The sequence below is a fragment of the Vanessa tameamea genome, chromosome 17, assembly GCF_037043105.1.
Source record: "Vanessa tameamea isolate UH-Manoa-2023 chromosome 17, ilVanTame1 primary haplotype, whole genome shotgun sequence".
Classification (NCBI taxonomy): domain Eukaryota; kingdom Metazoa; phylum Arthropoda; class Insecta; order Lepidoptera; family Nymphalidae; genus Vanessa; species Vanessa tameamea.
In genome coordinates, this window is record NC_087325.1 from 6689484 (window position 1) to 6714223 (window position 24740).

A 24740-nucleotide genomic window follows, 5' to 3' on the forward strand; every position below is an offset into this window, starting at 1 on the left:
GGTGTTCTCGTATCGTGGTCCCTTTTGTGTAGGTAATTAATGTATATTTTCCTGCGTTCGTATACATCCAAAATGTAATGCTAAGTAATATTAATGATGTGTATATAATCATATGTGTTTCGTATATACACTGTATTAGGTACTGTAGTTATTTTTCTATTGTCTTGTTGCTCTAGTGGATATAAGGATGTATGTACAACTCGAGGTCCTGGGTTGGAACTATAAGCAACTTTTTTTTAAGAAAGTCTAAGTGCCTCCTCAACCGTTTTGGTCACAGCCGCCATTCTTAATGATATTAACTTCGTAGGACTTATATTATAGTCTACCAATGTGTGTCTTGATACAGAATAGATGTACTCACTATTTGAAATCTCATCTCTGATGGTACAATCCGCCACAACCGGAATATGATCAACACCAATTCATGAGGGTCCTAAATCGAGGTTTAACAAAAACGCTTCTTACTTCCTAACTCGGGGCTGCTACTGGGAGGAGGTTGAACAACAAAAAATAAAAAAATATATTAGCCCGGCGCGGTTTTGAACTAAGAACCACGGAATGTGAAATCTTTACACGCGCAATACACCAATACAACACTTAAATATCATCACCTATAACCCCAGTTAATGATGAGAGAAAAAAAAGGAAATTTTATCAATGTTATAATTTACCTAAGCGATAACGTGAGAATGTAGATAGTCTGTTTCATACAATAGTATAGAAAATAAATACAGTTTATAACAATTCGTTTGAAGAAAGATCAAAAAACACGCGAGATAAATATCAATGTAACTTAGAATAAACACGTGTGCAATATTCGTAATATTATAACAGATGGCGTATCGGGCAGCCCAGAGGTTATACCACGAATATTAACCGAAAATTGCGGCTTCAATTTAATTACAACTGATATTTCGTATGCTTAATTTGTGTTTACATTGAATCTATTGCAGGAATAAAATCTATCACCAACCAGTATTGAAGAAACGGGTGGCATGATATCCAAACCTTATTCTCAGAAAGCCTTTACGGTGGGACGTTACAGGTTGTTATATAATGGAAATCCATTATATAAACGAAATTTCGGAACACAATTTCTTGTATAATTCGTCCCTTGAGTATACGTTTTGATATGACTAAAGTTTTTGATGTGCAATAGTTGTGCCGAAGCTTGATATCAGGACTGTATTTCTTTATTTAAATGCTTACATTAGGTGCTTTATCAGTTACTCTTTTGGTTGGTGTTTATATCTTAATAGATGTTTAGAAATATTTTTGAATAATAAATAAAGAAAAAAGAAAAATTGTATATTAAAGACGAAAAAATTTATAAATAAAATAAATGTAATGAACCCTCTTTTACAATTGACAAATTAAATAACAATAAAAATTGTTTTAACTAAACAATAGATTTGCTTTCAATCATTTCGACTGACATCTTCATAAATTATCTTATTACTTTTTATATATAAATATAGGCAAGTCCATCTATGCACGGTGCTTTTTTACTTGGTGTTAAGGCTTCGAGCAAGCCCTACTGGATGGTTCAACCCACTCATGTTTTGCCGCCAACAATGTGTACCGGATTGATTACATAACATCTTGGCCCCCAAGGTTGGTAACGCATTGGCGATGAGCAAAAGCTGAGCTAATGCCTATGGGCGGTGGTGACAACTTATCATAACGTGGACTGTTTGCCCGTCCATCCTACAAACGTTTTTCTTTTTTGCCGAACACGTACATTTTGTAAATAGAAATTTAGTACCCGAAAGAGATAGTTTTAATTTGTTCCTTAATTTCGTCGTTATAAGATTTAAAAAGAAAATTCAATATATTCTTGGAAATTATGAAAAAACTAAGTAAATAGTTTTAATTAATTGAAAAAAATAAGTGTCAATATCGCTCTCCTGCGGTGGAGGTGAGAACAGTAAACTGAACTCCGACCACAGGGACAAGGGAGACAGTTCGGCGCTAACCTCTCCCTGAGCCCCCTTTAAATCTGCCTTTGCAGCTCACATGTACTAATTTCAAACTTTTTTTCATGGTTTTGGTCTAAAGTCATTAACAATTTCATCTCAAGACGCATTTACGTCTTACCGAGGAGAGCTGGACACCCACTTATAGTTAGAAACGTACTATTATAATATGAAACAAATGACAAAACATTAATAGCGCGATGTAGGATTTTTTTAAAATATACATATAAATCAACACTGTACAAATATTTTTTTTTATGTTTTAATTAATAGAATATTTTATAATATTAATATCTATTATTTTATAATATACTGAATACAAATAAAATTATGATTAAAAAAATTAAAATAAAGTAAGTTTGTTTGAGGGTATATTCATAACAAAAAATATTAACGGTACGTATCGAACGATAGTCGAAATGTTTATGTATCAAGACGTGTCATAACTTATACGTCATGACATGTTTTTTACGTATAATATTTTTAGTTTATTTTGTCAGTGAACTTATATTTCGATTTAACAATTCAAATTATATTAGTATAGCAAGGAAGAAGTTAATAGTAAGTAGAAATATTTTTTTATTTGTTTTAATTGACATCGCTTTATGTTAAGGTAACGACAATATTTACTTCACAAGAAATAATTGTTGTTTGATTCACTGGACGATAGTGTAAATAGAGAACTAATCATCAGGTATTCTATCGCCAAATATGAATACAAGTATTAATTTGTTATTCAGTTTGAAAGGTGACTGACCTTTGTAATTGTGTTACAGCCACAAGGGACGAAACACATAAGAGCCTGTAGTTGGCTGTGCATTGACTATGTACATAAATATATATGCACAAAACACTTTATTACGCTTAGATAGCAAGTTCAAGTCCAGGTAAGCACCGTCGGGTTCTCATTGATTTTTACTTTAAATTCTTATTTGTTGTCAAGAGAAACAATATATCTCTGATAAAATTCTGACACAAATTACCTTAAACTTAACCATGGAGCAGCGTCAAGCGTGGTGGTATAAGCCTTAAATCCTTCTTCTCAAGCCTTTGTAGAATCAGGGATAATATTTTAAAGAGTTCTATTTTAAATGGGATAAAAGTTCATCTATTTTAAGATTATGGTACGAAATTCACTCGAATACTGTTTTTTTATTGTTGAAGAATATTATAAGCATCTGAATGATTCCAAATCAAAATATTCTTTATTCAAGTTACCGGCAAGAAACTCAGTAGTTAATTAAGTACCGAAATAAGTTATTTAATAATTTCTATTGATGGAATGTACATGGTATAATATATTTTCCATAGAGCCATAAAATATTCACATGTAATCCAAAAATATATCGCAAGTCTGTAAATAGACGTGTTATTAGACATGCATACACCACCACTTGACCGCTTATCAGATATGAAAAAACCACACGAAGGTTTCCTAACGAACTTTTCTGTCACCACCAAGACCGAGATGAATTTAAATATAAATAAAGACCATGAAAAAAATGGGTCGGCCTGGTTTGATCTCACGATCTTCAGATAAAATTCACCACTTTACAACCAATGGGCTCTAAATTCATTTGGTCTACAATACAAAGCATAATTTTTATGTTTTTCTTTTTTAATGATTTATTTATGCTTTAATTTTTTTACATTATCCTAAATGAGTGAAATATTAATATTTGACTTTTGATATTCAAATTTTAGCCCCTTCGATATTCTTTGGAGTAGGCACTCAGTATATTAATATAGTCGGCGTGCCCCTCTTTGGAAGAGATCAAACATCAACTCGTAAATAATATTAGACATAACATTTAGCCTATTATATTATTATAAATATTCGAAATGATATAAGAACTCAATGGTAATTAAATTAGACAAATTATCCGAGACGTTTTTCTTATTATTTAATCCAATCTCATTATCATTTCAGATAAACAAGGAAGGCAAATGGCAGTTAAGCAAAACTAAGAAGAAATATTACAGTTTAAAACAGAAGGGATGTTTCCGTTACGATTATTTTTAGAAGAACTCATACCTGTGGAACCTTCATACAGAATTATATCTTGTAAAATTACGCTCGAAAAGCTCTTCAAAGGGAAATGTGTATTTTGGTTTAGTTAATGTTATTTGGAACCACATTCAGGGAATTGCATTACATTGTATACAAATTGTGCTATTTTATATACTTTCTTATTGAAATAAATTATATTCCTTTAATAAAGTGAAAATTAATGTACATCAGATCACAATCTTACAATACTTAGTCTTATAAATTGGGTATTAACTGGTACTAACTTTAAACTTTAAATAGGCGCGGACGGGTAAACAAGGCACCTACTCGTAATGTTAAATAGTCCTATCTAGAGATACTGGCGCGTAAGAAATATTAACGATTCCTTAAGATGCCAATACTAACCTTGGGAACTATGTTATGTCCCTTGTGCCTGTAGTTACACTGGCTAACTAAGCCTTCTAACTGGAACACAGCAATACTAGGGATTTCTGGTTGGCGGTAGAACATATGATGAGTGAGTGCAATAGCCTGAAGCCCCACCAAGAAGATTCTATTACAGGTATTGTGATAATTAAAGTTGGTCACGCAGATTTTTTAATTTCCCAGATTATTGGTAGCCCGTACAGCTTATTAGTAAGCTTTAAATATTAATAGACATCGATTACAATACTGTTTCAAAATAGATCATTGTAAATAATTGTATAGTGCTTGTGCATAGCTATACAGTTACATACGAGTTTAATTCGCTGTTCCAACTTAGTTATGAATTAATTATTTTCCTAATCTTTTATAGAATTCGACTACTAGTGTTCGCCCAGTACTCGAAATTCGAACGATCAATATTGAAAATTTAAGAAACATTATTTTGCATGTTTTGAACCTTAAAAATATAAAGTTTTAAATAATTATTTCAATAGAAAACAATAATATTCATTCAATGCTTATTAAAATAGCGAGTATATTCACAATCAAGATTTAAAGTTTCGGTAATCATTTATTTACCATATCCAATATTAAAAGGTCGTCAAAATGTTCTTCATCGTTGGTGTTGAGACTTCTGACATGCACTCAGTGCCAAAGTGTCGAACGTCATCTATAGAGGTAGGTGCACTGGGAGGTCAAGGACACAGGATAATGAACCCTATTACCATACTATAAGACGGAATTTCGCCAGTTCCGTTAAACTGGTTAACGCGAAGAAACGGACGCCCTATATTATGGCTATTTATTTTGTATATATATTAGAATTTTGAAAAATTTCGTCAGTGCGATTTAGAAATTTTACCTGCGTCTATTTGTCTATTTTTCGGGTACGCTACGGGCATTGAGTTATTTTTTTCTAACGCACCCTACTTCACGGCTTATCGTTGCATCGTAAAGTAACAATAGTTTGTAGCTTATGACATCATTAGCTCCAATACAAAATCAAATGTTAGTATGTTAGTAAAAAATTATCTAGCATTTTATCTTATATTCTTTTTGATAATTATTTGTCAAAATATTCTAGTAATAGTTTATGAAACGATTTTAGTATTTATATCGTAAATCGTATCGTCGTAAATATGTATATAAAATAATTCCATGCAATATTTAAGCGGATCGTTTATTTTGTGTATCGAATCGGTATTTGTTTTTTTCGTTATTTTTGAAGTGATAACTTACTATGGGAGGGTTACACCGCTCCGTTACGTAACGCGTTGCGGCGCCAGTCTGTCTGGCTTCCCTTTCTATTACGCACGTTCAACTTAGATTAGTTTAAGTTATCACTTCTGTCGGGCATCCCGGGTTCACACGATTTTTTCTTTTATTTTAACTTCTCCAATACAAAAGTAATCAATATTAAATACTGAAATTATACTATAATTTTTTTTCTTTGATTGTTAGACATTTCAAATTACATATAGCCATTATCCACTTTGACAATTATATATTATAAAATGTGCAATAAATAAACGTTATAATTATGCAATATGTAAATAATATTTGAAATGGATATTCGACTAAATAATTTTTATTTAATTGCATAATTATACACTAGTATGATTGATTTCAATTTTTTCATTTCACTTTATAAGCCTAACAACAAAAGCACAATATAGAATTTTAATTTATGACTTTGGTGGGCAAACGGATGGACGCTCAATTGGGCTACCTGATGATGAGTGATTACCACTGGCCATAGACATTTGACCATTTTCTTATTGCCCCTACGCTACCGACCTTAATAACAGATATGTTGTATCTCCTGTGCCTGAAATTGCATTGGCTCACTCCACCTTAAAACCGGAACATCAATACTAAGTGTAAAATGCTGTTTGGCGGTAGAATATCTGATGAGTGGGTGGTGTTTGAGTAGGTATTCTTAAACAGGATTGCACAAAGCCCTACCATATACGACATATTGCATACGAGACTACCGTCTTCCCCAATATATCGATCGTATGACCTAATACATTCGCTTGTGAAACACAATATTACGATAAAATTATCGAAACATAATACAATTGGTTTTTTTTTTTTTTTTTTTATCGCATTGATTGGCGGACTAGCATATGGGCCACCTGATGGTAAGTGGTCACCAGCGCCCATAGACAAAGGCGCTGTAAGAAATATTAACCATTCCTTACATCACCTATGCGCCACCAACATTGGGAACTAAGATCTTATGTCCCTTGTGCCTGTGATTACACTGGCTCACTCACCCTTCTAACCGGAACACAACAATACAGAGTACTGTTATTTGGCGGTAGAATATCTGATGAGTGGGTGGTATCTACCCAGACGGGCTTGCACAAAGCCCTACCACCAAGTAAAACAACCGATTTTAACAGATCAGACATCAAAATAATACAGGACTCGAATTTTATACTAACAGAAGATAAATTTATCACAATAATAAAGATAGATAACAACGTACAGTTCTATTTAAAGGTTATTTTAAAACAATATTTCATTTTAACACATCGACGATACTTGTTAAGGAATATAACGCCATAACGCGGTTATTGCTACCGCCATTTCCAACAGAGAGCTCCCATAATGAAGCTTGTTTGAAGCCAACCAAGCAATAGCTTACACTTTGACGTAAATGATATTTAGTTTTGATGTTGATTGAAATAAATTTATACGCTTTAACGCTAGAGTGGTTAAAATGAAAAATAAATTGCTTTAAAATCAGTTTAACTTGTTGATGATTTTTTAAATTGTTAAGCCGAGCATTCATCCTTTTAGATTCTAGTTAGTAAAATTTAAACTTAAAATCTCTGGAACCTATAACCAGGGACATAGCGGTTTGTATTGTCTAATGACTTAAAAACTGTGAACGTTGTAAGACATTATGTAGTACATTTAGTATCAGCATTGCGAAGCCGGGGCGGGTCGCTAGTTTTCAATATAATAGGTATGTAGTAGCAATAACTACAATAATATAAATGACAATATCATCACTAAATTATGTAAAACTAGTTGTCACGCGACGTCGTTCGCGTTTTAGGGATCAGTTGTCCGGCTTAAAAAGCCAATGTCCGTTATTGGCTTTCAAGATTTTATATATAAAAGTTCACCAAAATCGATGTAGTCGCAGTTGATTTCGCATTTATAATATTAGTATAGATTACTCGGATTCAATAAAAAATTATAAACTTCAGCAATGATCCATAATATAACTAAACATAGAATAAAACATAGAATGAAAAAAATAAAAAACAATAAAATAAACACGGTAATAAATAAATTGAATGCAGTAATTGCTACGCCAATCAACTGCTATTGATTTGCCGCTGACGTTGGTTTTCAGCTAACTGATAATTGAAACTAAATTTGCAACAACAAGACTGAAATGTGTTCAAAAAATAAAACAGTATCTAGTGACAGATTTTTTTTTTTTCGAAACAACAAGAGTAACTTAAGTAAAAAGTTTTATATTAGCATGTTATAACTTTTTCAACGCTTTTAAAAAAAAAAGAGTCCTTAAAAGTTAAAACGAAAACTTTTTTAATTCCGCGGAGAAGTCCTTAATTCATTTCCGTATTTTTGCTAGTTAGAATTTTTTCGATGCTAAGTAAGTTAAAATTTTCATTGGAACAAACTATTAGTTTTATGGCTGTCATCTCATGACGTGGTAACATATCGATGGGATTCCAAGATATGACAAAGCGATGATCCTTTAAAGAGAGACTGGCAAATGTAATGGGACCACCTTTAGACATGGATATTGTAAGAAATACCACCAATCTTGAAAACTTATATACAACTTTTACTTACATATATATACGTATGACGTCAGACAGAAACACAAGTATGGAAGAAGAAGACATGCTGCGCCGATCCCAAATAAAATTGGGATAAGGGCAGTAGGATGATGATGAATAATGGGTAAAATATTTTAGATTCGAATGTATGTATTTCTATGATATGGGTTTTGATCTACATTATATAAAATATAGTTTAAATGCATTAAGCGTAATTTTGTATACTGTTCGTTTTTAGTATGATTTCGCCACAAAATGAATTTTCAACAATATTTCGTACTAACTTCCCATTCCCCTTTAAAACATTTGAAAATAGTTATTCCCTCGTATTTTATTGATTGTCTACATTTAACACGACACAGATGTGTGAATAAAATGTGATATTTGGAGGTGATATCACAAGAAATGCCTTACATTTTGACATTCTGTATAGTAAAATATGTATAAAATAATAAAATATATAATAATTTTTAAATGATAGTTGTTACGTAGCTTTTCTTTAACTTTTAATCGAATATTAATTTATATTATCTACATATAAACTGTTGTTTCCGTTTACACACACACACAGACACACACGGGAGACGTAAATTAATATAATTTCAATTAAATATGTTGACATTTTCAACGCACATTGGAGCGAAGTTCAAATAGGCAGAAATCGTGACGTAATGAAGAAGCGTGACAATTTTCTCTCTCTATCGTTTTATTCCATACGGTTTTTATGTAATACCATTTAAACTTATTTTTTGTCATTGTTTTAATTCCTGATAACAATTTTGTCATTGTCATTTAATTTTTCTGAAATGTTGATAATTTAATTTTTTTGTCTGTTATTTCTTTCACTTTTAACTTCGTTCCAACCGGATGTCACAAGGCACCTTACTTTTTTTAATAAATCAATAAAATGTCGTAGTATAGTTCCGTGCCTTATGAGAGAGGTATCTTGGACATTTTTAAAAGTTTTATTTTTGATTCAATTACTATAGTTTTATCTGACTTGTGACATTACTTCCAGTTATCCCGATTCGTACATTCACATTTTTTTAACAAAAATATATATTTAATTCTATAGAATTATTTCGTTACAATTAAAAATATTGCTATTCCTATTACAATTCACGTAACAAATAGATGATATATATTTCATACATATTTAGGTAAAATATTGCGTAAATTAAAGAAAACCACTCATCTTACCCGTTTCCATTATGCGTAACTATAATGTTTGAATAATGTAACCGGCAAAATAAAACATTTAAATAAAAACTTAAGTTCTTTTGGTAAAAACGAAGTTATGATTGAGATATGTACAATATTTTTTAATAACTGCAGACCAGTTTACCGAGTGAAGAATGAATTAACGAATAAGATAAATTGAATTATAGAATCATAATAACTTATGTTCCATGTAATAGTGGAAGTCTGCACAATATGACCCACGATTCTACAAAGGCTCGCGTGTTGAGCAGCAAGATGATTCGGAATTCCACCACGGGGCTCCTATGTGAGTTAACTTAAGTTTAAAACTTAATAAGCAATTGAAATGGCCCTTTTTCTACATTAAAATATGATGATGTCGTCCTTAACGATTTCGGTCAAGGTGGCTAATCTCAAAGGAGTTTGCACAAACACAGGTGCATTCTCTATTCCCTCACTCGCATTATCCTGATAATAAACCCGATACGACCGAAGTTCAGGTGCAAGTCCAACGGATTTGCGTGGTTTTCAAGTCACATGATAATACACACTTCCAAATTCCAGACTCCGGGCTGATACAGAATTTTTTTTGTTAGGAAAACCAGGAAACTTCTTATGGTACCAACTTGTTATTTGAATGTAGAACATCGGGATCTGGGGCCTTATATCTAGCCACTACATTAACGAAGCAATGGACTGACTTTCAGATGATATGTCTCATATGTTTTGGTATAGCCAATATTCAAACACAATAATGTCTTGCTTTGATGACTAATTGCCTGTGGCAATTAATATTCAATTTTTTATTCATTTTTTTCGGAGAGAATACTTACTGATTATTTACTTTAAGCATGTAGAACAGCAAGATGCAGAAGCTAACCTCCTATATCATCAAATATAAATAAATTATAAAGTAAATTTTTCTGTATCGTTTTTTTCGTAACTTCAAGAAATGCACGGTTGGACGATGTCGATGATTAAAAATGAAAACTCGATGCATTGATGTGAGACCGATTGGAACAGGTCGCTCGATAGGCGGGTTAGTTCGGATGTATGGACATTGTGTATGAACATTCACGGTTAGTTTATATAAAAGAAAACTTCGCACAAAAATTTAAATGTGCAAATATAGGAACAAAATATTTTCTATTTCACGGATTCGTGACTCTGTTTATCTGTTTTGTATTTTAATGTTTCTATCGGTAGAGTCACTATTTACTAAGTTGGTTTTAACTATATGTACTCAAAGATATTCTTACTAAAGATACTTTTTAAGTTCTAAAATCTTGATATTCACTGTGAGAAAAATAGATTATTAGTTAAAATATATTTCTAAGTCTACAGAGAAAAAGATTAGGTACACTATACGTATCATCAATCAATTAGTGCTATTTTTATGTGAAATGTTATTTAAAATAATATTCTTTATAAAGGCATATCGTCTGCTAAAGTTAAAAGTTTTCGGTATATATATACATATATAGATCATAGATAGCCCAGTGGTTACAAGACATGAATCTTAACTGATGATTCTGAGTTAAAATCCAGCAAGCACTGCTCTTCATTTACTGAATTCATGTGCCTAATTTGTGTTTATAATTGATCTCATGCTCGGCGGCGAAGGAAAACATCGTGAGGAAACCTACATCTGTCTAATTCCAATGAAATTCTCCCACATTCGTGTTCATCAACTGCACACGTATTGGAGCAACGTGTCGGAATTACCTTAATACCTTCTCTTCAAAGGGAGAGAAGACATTAGCCCAGCAGTGGGATATTTACAGTTTGTTGTTACTTTGTATACACATATAAGGATATATCCTTCTTTAAGTGAGAAGGTATATTTTTTCCATTTCCAGCGGTGCTATTTTAGAGTACATACATCAATCGTGAAATGCTACAAATAGGCTTAACGTGATTTAGATGCGTGTATACTTTGAAGGTTATAATTAATATAGTACATCTCCTTCTGACATTTTACAGAATAGCTTCGGTTACATACGTCACCATTTCGATCGATGGCCGTGGCGTGTATCAGGCAATTGATTGCTTGTCTTGCTATTAATATAAAATATATTGTTACTCTTATAATTCAGTTCTGTGTTCATTTTGTTTTATTATATTTCCCAAAAACTCCGTGTAACTAAATTTTTCCTTTGACAACGATGCCACGTAAAATATTACAACTGAAAAGAACCTATAATTTCAATTATCTTAAAAATCCACATTTTCGAGACGAAAATACCTTCCTTATCAATGTCTCACTTTAGACGATAACATTTTAGTAATTAAACTTGTTTTCAAATGTACTTTATTATTGATTAAGTATTTTTTAAATCTACAAAATTGAATATCACATTCGTATACATTTACGAAGATATAATTTCTTTAATTAATCGAAACGAACTAATCTAATCAATGTAACGTTATTTAACTAAACGCTATTGCCTGTTATAATTCTCCATACATATACCCCGATATCCGTTATTTGTAGCTGTTGCATCTATAAGCAAACAAATGGATTCTGAATTCTGATGAAACAGTGTACGATCCGTAAGCGAAACTAATTATTTCTTGAATATAGTAACTAATAATCCAACTGTCTACAGAGAGTTTGACAAAAGACACAAAAGTGTTCTGTGACTTAAATTAAAGAAGACGTCATCTTAGGAAAATACAGAACTTTGAAATTAATTTAAGAGTTTGAATTTGAATACAAAACCGTTTAGAAGGAAAGAGTACGATGATAAATATACTTATATAAGGAAAGGTACTTTTTAATCAAGCCGTCCTTCATGTTTTATTTTCAATGCCTTTATAAATTACGAAGTTTATATATTATTAAGTCTTGAGGTCTATGAAGCAATTTCTGCAAATGACTATCATAATTGCTTAGTAATTCTTCATCTCATCAAACGACGTTGCTTTAATAAGATATAGAATGAAAATAAAATTTATATAAAGCAACAGCCTCTAAATTTCCTAAGTCTGGGCTTGAGGCCTTTCACACTTTGACGAGATTTGGAGTATCACACTACTCCAATATCTATATTGGAGTATTGTGGTGGCTCCTTGGCTTTGTGAATATGGACATGAAAATTACGTGACAGGACAGGATGCTTGCGTGGATTTGAACCCACAATTATCAGTTAACTTGAATCAAAATGGAAAAAAAAAATAATTCAAGTCTACGTCTTACATTCTTTTAATCGGATTGGATTTCTTATATTACTCGCTGCTACGTGCGGTTCGACGAAGGACATTACAGCTCCATCCACGGTAGAAGTTAGGAGCGTGATAATGTATTTTCTATAAACTTTCACAATAAATAATCTATCTAACGTTAAGATTTATTGATATCGGACTGCTAGATCTTTAGATTAGCGCTATCAAACAAAAGTAAAGTCTTTAGCTTCAGTTTTAGGTAATAGCATTATATATATTAAAACAAAAACAAAATGTTTTATCTTCGTACTACAAAAACATCTTTATCCCACGTAGTTTAATCAATCTAAAGCCACATTTATTTCTTAAATTTTAGAACATGTTCTATTACTCTGCTACGCTGCGGTATATTGAATATTCATAAGACACGCACGTTTCCTTGCAATTTTGTGACTTTTAATACTTTTACAAATTAAACACATGAAAACACAATCTTTTGTATGAATTCAACCTTATTTTATGTCATAAAGTTAGGCGGCTGGCAATGGGCCATGGTGTTCACGACTGTACATAGACACGGTACTGTAAGATATATAAATCATTCCTCATATTACAAATGCGCCAACAACCTTGGCAACTAAGATGTTATGTCCTTTGTACCTGTAGTTACACTGACTAACTGACCCTTCAAACCGGAAAACAACAATACTATGTTGCGTTCCGACTTGGCGGTACAATATCTGATGAGTATCTACATGTCTCTTTCCATTATATGATACCCAATAATATAATATTCAATGACGTCAGAATTGTTTATGTGTATATCATTCACATGTTCTCGTATGTCGGGTCGGTATGTGATATATATTTCTGACAGTTGAGGTGATGAATGTTTAAATCCGCCTCGTAACACAGACAATAACCAAGTCACAAATAAATCGCTAGCTTCTATACATGTAAGTATAATATTTCTATATCGAATTCATTGTAATCAGTGTTTAGAGATAAATATAATTATCTGCTATTATTTTAAATATACTTTGTTTACTTATAAATTACTTTTAAATAGTAAAACTAATTTTCTTTCCCGCTCTCCCATATGTAGGTATGTAATAGGCAAATATACAAGACAAATCTTGTATCATGACTGTTATTAAATGAAATGAATGATCACACTAATTTTATTTTAAAACGGATCGAATAATTTCAGTAAATATTATAATTTGTTTTAAGATAAAAAACAAAAGCAACATTCCCAAGAACACACACACATACATACTTCCTTCTAAAAGATCATAATGGAGAATGAATATATATATTTTTTTTAAAATCTCGTCTTAAAAATGTTAAGGAAGTATACTTTATTCAAGTAGACTCTTGTGAGCACTTTTGAATCGTCATTTCGAAAGTGGTTTATACCATCGATTGGAACTGTAAGCTCAGTACTCTTTACTGAGAACAAAGAACAAAGATAATTAAATAAAATTGAATTTTTATTTATTCTGCATCGAAATCAACGAATAATAACTACACATTTTTATTATATATAAAATAAAAATAAAACTTAGTAACATAAAGTATCAATGATATCACAAAACATCCACTGGCTCCGCACTAGACAAAACCTATCCAGCCAAAAACCAAACCAAATACTAGTTGCAATTTAGCACGTTTAAACAATTGCTCGGACGATAGTCATTCCCTTATATAATAATTTAACTAAAACTAAACAATAACAATAATATATATACTGTAATGTATAATATAGTGTATTGTATAGTAATAGTGGAAATAACAATAAATATAAAATAATAAATGATTAAGTTTAGTGTAAGGTCAATGGTACCAAAAGATGTTCAACCGCGTCTTATGCCATGGAATTTAACAAATAAGACAATTTTCGTTTTGTCTGGTTAATTTTATATTTTATAAACTGCCAATTTTATTATAAATGAAGCTTTTTAAATACACCGAAGTGTCTCACATAGACTGTCATACTGTGTAATCATTTATCGATTTATAAAACAATTATGCTGAAGATAATCGTTACTTTTTTTTTTTATATTGAATAAATATCAAAACCGGCGTTCTATAATAAATTTTGTCAATGTTTAATCATTACATACATATATTACGAATATGGGCAAACTCAATTTAATATAGATTAGCTTCCAATCTTTGAAACTGATTGATTTACAGCGAAGCCTACCAATATTATACATATTGGCTGTACGGTTTTAGGTCGCTCCCGTTTTCATTATCTATTGAAATCCGAGATACATTTCTGTTCCGACTTACGCATACTTACCTTCCTGGAATAAAAAGGATCATCTCTAAATATTCATTTCATTATAATCAAATAATATAGAAAGGAAATTAGATTAATCTGCCATTTTACTTTTAAATTTGTGTCTCTTTCAATAATTGGTCGCGTATTATAATTACAAAAATACATGACTTTGCACTAATGCATAAATTACATTAATAGTAAATTTGAATTAATTATCACGGTTCACAATAATGAATGTTTGAAAATTAATATTATGTAAAGTATCCGCTTAATAAAAAAATGAGGTATTTTTTTCTGAATGTAACAAAAATAAACACGGGTAAAACCTCGTATATATAAAGTGTACTTCATAATTCTCGTCGAGATCGGTCTCTCTTTAAACTTTGTAATAGAACTTGTTTGGACGAACATGACAATAATTTATGCATAAAAATTCTAAAGATTTGTTCTCATAATTAATCTGAATAGATTTAATGACATGACATTTTAATGATCATCGAACAAAACCTATTCCCACGCTTTTGTGAACATTTAGGATTTATTAATTGAATATTTAATTGAATTATAATTGTTTTTGAGCAAAAAGAAGATGTTTTAAAATTATTCTTTTAGATTGCACTTGGGTTAAAATAAATCTGTTCCCAATTCCAAGAGATCAGAACAACACAGAAAAAAAAATGTTTACCAAATCATCAAACGTGTGTCCCATTCACATACATTCAACATTAGAGATATCGTACTGAATACAAAATGTCTGTAACAATGTTAAATATTATTGTTACAGACATTTATTATACGGTTTGATTTGTTTTCTAAGCTTACGAAGAGTAAAAGATAAGAAAAAAAAAACAATCGGCCTTGAAACGTCAACTTCTGTGTGTTAACAATTCAACAATCTTAACACACTTTGTCAAACTTTCCTTCGATGTCTTTGTAGTTTTCTACCCTCGAGAAATGCGATAAAGTATAAAGTTTATAAAACTATTATATATCTGACGTAAATTGAATCGAGTGTGACCTTCATACTTCAAGCTGGAATACATCGCAAAGGTCAAAACACTATATTATACAGCGTCAAGTTAGAATTATAATTGGCGAGTTCTCATTTCCATGTTACAAGTTCAATATCTGTCCCATTTAGTTATACATTCAAGACACAAATGTGATATCACATAACAGTAATTGTTCATTGATATTATTGAACATTTTTTCTTAAAATCTCTTTCTTTTCAAACTAGTGTTTTTACGAAACTAAATTTCAATATATATATATATTCAAGAGTTTGGTTATAATTTAAATAATATTACTGAATACTAACATTTCGTAGAAATTGATCATTTAGTATTTTCTCGAATTAAGATACAAGATATGACTTGTATAAAGGAACCAATAGGTATAAGAAATTTATAAAATATTATTTATACATATTTATAAATGTGATAAAGTTTGGGGTCAAGGATGGTGAGTGTTTTAGAAAACCACTTCACCCTGGGACTGAGAATTATAAAGCGCTATTATTGACATAATGTCTTGTCGAGCAGGAAGAGTAAGGGCGAAGTTATCGAGCCTCCGCATTTCTCGTGGATCGACAATACCAAGCCTAGTAAGAAACCTAAGTAAGTGAAAGTCCTACTGTATATCTTTCAAAAATACGTTTGTGATTGTCAAAGTGTGAAAAAAGTGGAAAAAAAAATCAATTTCAACGCCATTCTTGTTACATTTCTGGTAAACTTTAATATCCGTCACATATGACAGTTCGTCGATTCTCATAACATCTTTGATATTAGCCAATATCGGTTACATTTCGCGGTCGGAATCCTATGTCAACAGGCCTTTTTATACATATTATGTTGACAGGTGTATTTATTTCGAGGACGAAAAGAATCCGAAAAGATTTCTTATTTCTCGCGCTACGGCGAGGCCATAAAAAATATCAATTCAGATTAGCTTACGCAATCTCGAGAAAAAAAAATGTTATAGCCTAAATATTTTACATAAGGTTTTAATATGTATTAAAGATGGATGTGACTTTTATATGATCGACTCATAATAAAGTTGTAAAAATTTAAGCAAGAAAAATATATTTAAAGAAAACATTCTTCATTTCCTTGTGATCGAATTTAGAACGAGGTAGCCAAACTCAAAGACAAGATTACGCGCGGAAGATATTACACTACACAAGTTTGTGTACAAAAAGAGTATACATTTTATTAGTTTACTCAAACACTAGATGAGACCGCAATTGACACGATCGGAAAACAGCTGCAGAACTCTCGGTAGTGTTCCCAAGTGTATGGCATATTGCGATGGTTAATATTTTTTTCAATGCTAATGTCTATGGACCATTTGATGCCAAAGTATTATAAATAAAAAAAACTGAGATAAGTTAGTGGTAACATTCGCGTCACAACACGCGTCCTTACTCCGGGCTACTAGTAAATTATTCTCGAATAAAAACCTAAACAAGTTTATTAGAAGCCTCCATCTGTAAAGCCACATAGGCTAGCTACTACACCAAAGAGGCAAATGTGTATACAACCATGTTAACATAACATTGTGATCATGAGCTATAATCATTGAGTATACATAATTAGAAACATTCAATGGCCTTTCAAATAACCAAATAAACGTTGGCGTGTCGAGCGCAATCATAACATTACTATTAAATTTAAACAGAGCTATAACAGAACAGACAGTTTGAAAATAGCATCAATCATATTTATTCGTATTACACATAGGTATACTTGAAAACTTTTTAAAAAGTCGTTATACTCATGTTCAAATATATATTATCTGTGAACATTATACTAATTAAAGCGTAACATTCTAAGATCCTCCTTCATTGAAGCTTTAACGCTACCATTATTTTTAAGTTTTTGGGTTTCATTTTTACAAATAATACGAACACAAAAAATAATAAATAATTTTACAGCAAATATTTATATTCTAACTAATATTATAAATGATCAATTGATTTTGTTTGTTACGCTGTTATGCCTTGACTACTGAACCGATCATCATAAAATTTGGCATACATATAGATATACATAAAAGAACTCAAACCTAATATCTGTTTTCATGCTGTTGCCCTTACATGTCGTATTTGGAATCTAGTATCACTACTCTCAAACTAAGCCCCCCGCTGGATCTGTTTATCTGTCTCAAATTGATGAACTTACAAAATCTACCAAAAAAAGTTGAAAAAAGACCGAACGGATTTTCATGCTATTTTCATATTATTGACTGTCCGACGGAGTGATCCGTTAGAAAAGTTGTATAATTTATTAAGGTTTTGTGTGAATTAGATGAAATATGTTTGAAAGTTGAAGATTTCGGAAAAAAATCGGATAAAATGATTTATTAATTTTAAACTTCCTGGTGGCGTGCGCTGTGTAAATTGATACAGTAACATGTTTTACTATATAAACATTTTATGTAGAACCTTGTTCTACATGTGCAAAGCTGGAACAGGTAGTATTCATTTTTTAATTAATTAATATAGAAGATCCACTATACCCTAAAGTGAACAATTTCTATAAAGTCTAAGATTTGTATCTCGCTATTAGAAAATTCTCTATTAACCCGAACGCTTCGAAAAGCCGAGGTCGAATCCACCTGCGTGATATAGAGAAGCAAATCTCCTTTTAAGCCATCGCAACGTCTAAACGATCAGACGACTAGCAAACTAAAGTACTTCATAATAATAAAAACCTTAAACAAAATATATTTTATATACTTATATCAAATATACGTTCAAGTTTGAAAACGATTTTGGTTTAATATAAGAATGGCTTGACGTGTTCGTAAATCGCTTTAAATTATTTCTACCGGTAAGCGTGACAATGTAAAATATAAATACAGTTTATGTTCATTGTGGTGTTATTTTATGCTTGACAAAGGTTTGTAATGAGTTGGAGGGCGTGAAGTTTTGAGGATTGAATTATAAATGGCGTTACTTATTAATAATTTATCATCTCTTTGTGATGGATAATATCTTTAATATTCTGTTCAAATTAGTCTTACATCACATGCTTTATGAGCTCCTCTGCCTGTGACGTGTGGGGTGATATTATTTCATTAAAGTTATGGCTTAGCGTTTAGGGACCTTGGACAAATTTTCTTAAGTGTTTCTAAGGACCCCCTTAAAGTAAGTTTATTATTATAATATGTTACATGCGTCAAAGAGACAATATTGAATCAGTATGAAAAAAAAATTTGTTGACGGTCGAATGAATGTCTGTATGTCTGTAGTCTAATTATTTTATAATCGTTTAAGAAATATATATGGGAACACCATTTGTTTAAGGAAATAAAATACAGTTAAGGTTCCTTAGTGTAGTTGATAATTGTATCAACTAAACCAATGGACCTACATTCGCTTAATATAATGAAATACATAAAATATAAATGTCCTTGTATGTAGAGTTATAGTCTGTTAATATGACAAGACCTCCTCTCGACTTCAAGACAGGGTAGGGGGAGCACAACACGCTATTTAGTTCTGATTGCCAATCCGGGTAGGTATTTGGAAGTATATCTCCCGACACAAGCTTCTTCCTGTTTTTCTTTGCCGCAAGGCGAGATGTGATCTTATAAAATCGTTGTTCTCGTTAACTCTTTATCAACGCACAGCCAAAACTATTGAATCTAGAAAGCTGAACTTTGAAACATAGATTTTTTTTATCAAGTATCCGCTTGATGAGGATGTTTGGAAATTTCATTTTTAAGGGAGAAATTGGAAAGAGTAACTTTATATAAATTTTACTCGAAGTAGGAACAAACAATTATTTATAATAAATATAAATAAAATACATTAAAACTTCAGAGTTTGCCAAATTAGATTAAAATTGACGTATTCTGAGATAAGGCAATATGGGCCCTATTTTTATTTCGTTAAAGATTTATACGCTAAATTGTTGTAGTTCAAAAGGCATGTGACAAATTAATATACCGTAAATTTGATAGCGATTGCACTTAGCTTAAACACTTAGTAATAGTAAATTTATACGGGGAAAGTATGAATAATTAATTACACTCGTAAAATGAACACAAATTTTATGGCAGTACGAGTGTTTCGCGTTAGTAGTTAAATTCTTATTTATAATTTTATAAACCTAACTTATTAGAATGTCGGTAGTAAATTTTCATCAACTTTTTCATCTATACGAATATAATATATGCGAAAGTGACTCTGTTTTTCTGTCTCTCACACCCAAACAACTGAAACGAATTTGATGAAATTTGGTATGAAGCAAGTTTGAACTCTAAAAAAAGGATATAGGCTACTTTTTTAATGCTGTGACAACTGACGACCAATCCCTACAACGAGAGCAAAGCCGCGTGCGACATATAGTATTTCATACAAATGTTTGTCTTAACGATTTAGGTATAGCTTATATATAGATATACTTAACCACCATACCAACCGTCAATTTATTTTAAATCAATATTTTGTATTGTATTCCAGTTTGAAAGGTAAGTGACCCAACTAAAGATACAAGGTAAACCCAACGTTTACTAGTGGATGTGACAGCTACATACATCATAATACCATCAGCTATCAAGTTTCTCCGTTTGTTTACCTGTAAATAAAAAAAAACATTGTTAGTTTTAAATAAAGTATTAAATGAAAGTATCAGCCTATAAATATACCATCGCTGACTCAAGACCTCCTCTCCTATTATAAAAAAAGTTTTGGAGACCGTTCTGCCTAGCTCTAATGCGGGTTGGTTACAGTACACTGTGGCACACTCTGATAGGTACGATGTTTTCCTTCACCAGTGAGCGTGAGATAGATTAAAAACACAAATTAATCACATAAATTTGACTTTGAACCAGTGTACAACTACTAGTACTAACTACGGGGCCATCTCCTCTTAAATAATCCAACAATATTTCTCACACTCTTTTTATCTCTGTAACAATGCTTAAATATAAATAGTAATTAATTATTTATTTAGAGAATATTCCGTGACATTACGACTGGAAATTTTAAAGATTTAAGATTGTGGACGAGAAATTATCCAAGCAATAAACATTATCAATAAAAACTAGTTCAGAACATTTTCCATTAACAACACAATTTACAACATACGATTTAAATTGACAGCAGTTCTTTGGAACTATAAAGATCACACGTACGACTCCTAAATCGTAGCAGAATACCGCCATTGTTCTCATTAATGAATATTCGATGCGCGTGCGCAACTTGTGTTAAATATTTTCGATAGAAAGTCTCCTTAGTATTGTTTAGGCTGCACACGTCCTCTGGGGATAGTGAACATAAGATTCTCGTTTGTAGGTGGTCGGAACGTGTCAGTATATATCAATATAAATCACTTAGGTGAAAATAATTTAAGCAAAATACATAAGGAGTGGAAAGAAAAAGTGACCTTCAAAATGAATTATTATCTGGATTATATTTATTTATTTACATAAGAATTATTAAGATTTAGGCCTTCGTTATATAGCCTAACAAATAAAAATTAAAAATAATTAATGCACAAATTATAACCGCGTGGAATGGTGGCAACAATGCTAGCAATATTTTCCGTGTAATCGCAATTCTAATCCTCCGGGTAAAAAATGAACCAGCCCTATCACTAGCAGATGGAATAACATTAATTTTTGACAAAATAGATTCAGTATCCGGTGGAGTTATGCAATAACAAAAACTTCAAAACCATCGCATGGGACTTCGACTGTAATCATGACAAAAAACGAGGACACATGCATCAAAATCGTATCATAGTTTCAAGGATTCACGAGTTTGATACGAAGTTACTTTTTAAATTGCTCTGCGCATCGAAATGTAGATTCCCTTTCGTACCTAGTTTTATTTAAACGACATAATACTTAGAAAGTTACGTTTAGAATTAGTTGTACGACGATATATTATATGTTACTACGACATATATATATACGATTAAAATATTTAAAATAAACAATTTGTCGGCCTCACATATTTATAATTACCTCATATTTGTTGTTTGTGAATAAACAAGCTTATCGATTTTAATATCGACTTTATGGTAGACATCAGATATTCCATCGCCAAATAGCAACACTCAGGATTGTTGTGTTCAGGTTTGAAGGGTGAGAAATTAACTACAAGCACAAGGGACATAAAATATGAGGTGCCAAGGTTGATGGCGCATTGGCATTTGGCAGATGGTCACCACTTACCATCAGGTGGACCATTTGCCCAACTAATTTATAATAAATAATAAAAAAATAATTTAATGAAAACAAAAAATAAATTGGCGGGCCTTTATGGATATTTTGCAGACTTTAAATAAATAGGTAATTTTACTTCGTACGCTTTACAATATTTTGCTAGCAAATAATGTTGACTTGAATATACCATAGTTTTACTCTATAAACACCGCAATTAAACAAGTCTTACGATATTCTTACTATTGTACATTGATTGAAATAATTATTCCCACGTTCTATAAGATCTATTGTGGTATTGACTTTTTCATATTTCATTCACGACATGAGATCAATTTCTCAATGAAATTTAAAAGTTATTGTTGAACGAATTAGGTACAGTTATAAGGTTAATTATATTTAGTATATGTATCAATGTAACAAAACTTTTGGCGTAACAAAATAAACAAGTATAAGTACCGTTATGAGAATTTAGCTTCATAATCATCACACTCGTTCAGCGTAAGAATTAGTCAAACTTCAAATTTTGGCGGTAATATCAAAGGCATTGGAGAAAACCAGTTTAGAAAAATGTAATAGAACGTACTTGTACGTACGTAAGTTTTTAAATATTCACAAATGATAAATCACTTAGGTAAAAATAATTTAAGCAAAATACATAAGGAGTGGAAAGAAAAAGTGACCTTCAAAATGAATTATTATCTGGATTATATTTATTTATTTACATAAGAATTATTAAGATTTAGGCCTTCGTTATATATCCTAACAAATAAAAATTAAAAATAATTAATGCACAAATTATAACCGCGTGGAATGGTGGCAAGAAAAAGATGTTATCTTTTTCTTATTTTAGGCTACTAATGGACCATCTGATAGTAAGTGGACACACTCGGCTATAGACATTGGCATCTTTGGCAAAAGAAAGTGTTACCTAAGTGACAGATACACTTGAAAACTATAAAATTTCCTATGCGGTGTCTATGCTCCGTTGAAAATGGCTGCTGTAACCAAAATCGGCCAAGAGGACAAATTCGTCATCATGGGCAGTGATTTCACAAATAACGTCGACTTGCTCATAAGTCCTAACGTGCAGTGCAAAGGTAAATTTAGCTAAACATTTATTGTGAATAAATATATAGTTCGTGGTTCTCGTCGTTCATAGGCATGTACATACCGCTGCGTCAGATGGTCGTTAAAAACTGCAAATTTTATAGGAAAAAATATTCATATTTCGTTGCTAAAGATCTCCGAATAGAATTTTTTCAACTCCGCTGTGGATAACTTTGTTTGCACGAAAATAAATGCATTTTTTTATTCATGTCGTACATTGACCCCGCTTCTGTAATTTAATATTTTATTGTACTAATAAATACTTTATGATTGAAAAATTAAATGATAAAAGAAAAGTCTGAAGTTAAAATTATAAAAAAGGAAATCTAATAACCTAATCTGCTTCTGCAATCATTATGATATCCAAAACAATCTCAATTTTTCTTGGACATATTCATATATATATATTACACTTCAGGAAATGGACTTTCTATTAAGAGTACGTTCTTGTAGTTTAATCCGTCACTAACACGCACCAATGAGTGTTCCACACATTTGAAGTGACTTTCGGGTGAGATATATAGGTCTGTATCATATCAACTGATCTATGTGTTTTGCTGTGTCTTAACTTCTTATAAAGGCAAATTGTATAGATTTTCTTGTAAATAAATATACACAAATTGATTCCAACACTCACTAACAAATCTGATTAATTAAACTTAACTGTGAAAAGGTGAGATGGCCAGTCGGAACATTAGAATCTTAACCGAAGATTACGGGTTTGAAACCTGGAGTACTATTGAATTTTCGTGTGTTTTATTTGTTTTTAAATTATCTCGTGGTCGGAGAAGAATATCAAAAATATCATTTACCTGATGATAATCTGCCACATCTGTATCTACTTGCATTGCAACAGCGTTTTGAAGTAAAAACCAATATAATTATTTATATAACAGTATTTACTTTGTGCAAGCCCGTCTGGGTATGTACCCACTCATCAGATATTCTACAAACAGCCAAACCGCAGTACTCAGTATTGTTGTGGTCCGGTTTAAAGGGTGAGTAAGCCAGTGTAACTACAGGCACAAGGGACATAACATCTTAGTTCCCAATGTTGGTGGCGTATTGGCGATGTAAGGAGTGGTTAATATTTCTTACAGCGCCATTGTCTATGTGCGATGGTGACCACTTACCATCAGGTAGCCCATTTGCTCGTCCGCCAACCTTTATAATAAAAAAAAAGTAACATTAAGATTATTTTTTATCTTCTCAAGTTTTTAGATAAAGCAAAGGTTTCTCACGCATGCATTTATATACAAAAAATAATGAATCCACTTTTACAATCATCTCATTGTACGAATTTTGCTTATATAATATATACATACTAACTAACACTTTATAAAGTTTCTTGAAAGGTAAGGGAACTGTAAAGGGCTTACACAGTTCGCCCTTGATTAAGTTTACGTCTCAACGGGCATATTTCCAACAATATTTTGAAGAACAGAAATAGCTACCTATTAAATTTAAACGAAATGTCAGTGACAGATTATACCTTGGGATACAATGAACGGGATATGTATGTATGTATTTGTAAAAACAAATGAGGAACTCTGATTTGACT

The 24740-nt window shown here is 31.5% G+C and overlaps 1 protein-coding gene and 1 long non-coding RNA gene across 3 annotated transcripts in view; one reads left to right on the forward strand and one right to left on the reverse strand.

The window, feature by feature from the left end:
- Rapgap1 (Rap GTPase activating protein 1) overlaps positions 1–24740 on the reverse strand; it is a 269144-nt gene that overhangs the window by 190274 nt on the left and 54130 nt on the right. The gene's annotated exons all lie outside the window — the stretch shown is intronic.
- On the forward strand, positions 2429–4205 carry LOC135193764 (uncharacterized). 2 transcript variants are annotated; one of them, XR_010309413.1, is made up of 3 exons: positions 2429–2670; positions 2753–2863; positions 3907–4205. It is a non-coding gene; the product is annotated as an uncharacterized LOC135193764 (long non-coding RNA). The 2 variants fall into 2 exon arrangements; XR_010309414.1 differs by having other exon boundaries at positions 2429–2589.